The sequence below is a fragment of the Scardinius erythrophthalmus genome, assembly GCF_964197995.2.
Source record: "Scardinius erythrophthalmus genome assembly, chromosome: 21".
NCBI lineage: Eukaryota > Metazoa > Chordata > Actinopteri > Cypriniformes > Leuciscidae > Scardinius > Scardinius erythrophthalmus.
In genome coordinates this window covers 12,728,095-12,730,352 of record NC_138241.1, presented here as the reverse complement: position 1 = coordinate 12,730,352, position 2,258 = coordinate 12,728,095, and positions in this window count along the sequence as shown.

Genomic DNA, 2,258 nt, shown 5'->3' with positions numbered 1-2,258 from the left:
TCCCAAAACCGCAACCAGATGTGCGATATGACAGCTTGGGACATTGGCCACTACACTGTGACAAGCGGGGGCAGTGCAACTACTGTCCGAAAGGTGTGTCAAGATGGCAATGTCAAAAATGCAATGTTTTCCTGTGCTGCACCATTAAGAGATGTTGCTGAAATGTTTTACAATCCCTAGTGATTTATATTGTTTGAAGGATTGTTTCTAATGTTGGCTTACATACACAGCATTGCTGGTTTACAAAGAAATGTTCATTTATCTAAAAAAAAGAAAAAAAAAAGAAAAAATCCTATTGCACTACCACACTTGACGGCGTGTTTCTTGAAACATGAAAGCCTAAAACATCATTATATTATTATTATCTTTTTAAAAAAAAATAAAAAATTGTTTTTGTTTTTGAATGCAGAAAGAATGTAATGTCTTTGGTTTTGTTACTTTTAGTTATTTGTGTTATTTATTTTTGTTTATTGTTAAAAAACAAGAAAACATAATTTCCTGTGTTAAAATGAAAATCTGAAATATTTAATGGCATACTTCAATAGATAAAGAAGATTCAATATACAAAAATATTTTATTTTGATTATGTTTTTATATAAATTTGTATTATAGTTCATAGTTTCTGATTTTCATAGTATGTGTATGAATTCCGGTTACCATAAAGTGACATATCAACCATTTGGTAGAGGCCGATATTAAAAAAATTATGGGATGTGTTAAAAAAAAAAAAAAAGGTAACTAGCTACATAAGGAGATAAGAAAGATACATTTTTAAATGCCTTTTTCTTGGTGGGGCAGTTATATGTCTACTTTTTAAATAGCATTATGGTAAATATGGAACACCATGACAATGGCTTTCTAACCTGTACGCAACAGTGTTTTGCCTCTGGTTTGGCGAAACTGACAGAATGGCAGTTACTTTCTGTTTCCGTTCGAAACAGCTTGCCAAAGTGAACTTTCCAGAAAAGTTTGTTCCGGCTGTTAAACACCTTTGTACTACAATTTGTCCTTGGCGATAACGTAATAGGTAGGTGTGGGTGGAGGCTCCTCCTTCTTCCTCCTTCTACAACTGTAACCCCTGTTCCCTGAGAAGAGAACGAGACACTGCGTCGATGATGACACTTTGGGGAATGTCCCCCAGCACTGCACCTCTGAAGCATGAATGAAACTAAGTCAATCATGATTGGTGCTGCATCATGACATAAGATGTGACCGCATACACAGAAGCTACAAAGGGACGTCAGCACACAACAGCATTACGTTAGCCTCATAGCATAATTGCCTAAGAAATAATTAATTAAAAAATGACTTAGGCAATTATGCTATGAGGCTAACAGGCAGGGGAAGGCGTGGCGAAGGGATGCAGGGTTACAGTCATAACCTAAGAAGTTCCCTTTCGAGGGAACTCAAACTGCGTCGATGACGACACTTTGGGGAACGAGTACCCACTGTGCCACAACGAGCCCTGCCTGTCCCAGTGTGAAGCTGCGCACAGGCACACTTAGGACGAGAGCACTATGGGTTAGGGTTAGGGTTAGGGACGTACAAGGGATGTCCAGACTGTGAAATCTGATAAAAGTATAAGGAGTGGCCATCCAGCTGCATCACACACTTCTTGGATCGGGGCCCCTGAAAGGAGGGTTCTAGATGACACCATGCCTCTGGTTGAATGAGTCCTCACGTCCAAAGGTGAAGGCAAACTGCGCACCTGATAGGACATAGATATAGCCTGAACGATCCAGTTGCTGATGGTCTGTTTGGATGCGGGAAGCCCCTTCTTGGGCGACCCCAACCACACCAGCAACTGGTCTGACTTCCGCCATGAAGAAGACCTCTGAACATAAATTTTGAGAGCTCTGACAGGACAGAGCAAATGAAGTCTTTCTTTATCCGCCGTCACGTGAGGTGGAGCCTGCTGAACCGTAGGCCGTGCCACATTAGATGGTACTTTAGGCACATAGCCTGGCCTGGGATGCAAGATAGCCTTAATATCGCCTGGAGCAAACTCCAAGCACTCATGAGATTTAGAGAGTGGGGCTGGATGCGTGAGGGAGAATCACAGTGGACAGTGTGTCGTCTCTCGAGACGCGAACAGATCCACTTCCACTGGGCCGAACCTCTGACATATTGACTTGGAGTCTCCATTCCCCGGGCCTCAGCCCCTGCCTCAACAGGATGTCTCCTCCCTGATTCTGGTCCCCTGGGATGCATGTTGCTCTGAAAGACAACAGTCTCCCCTGGGACCACAGGAGGATCTG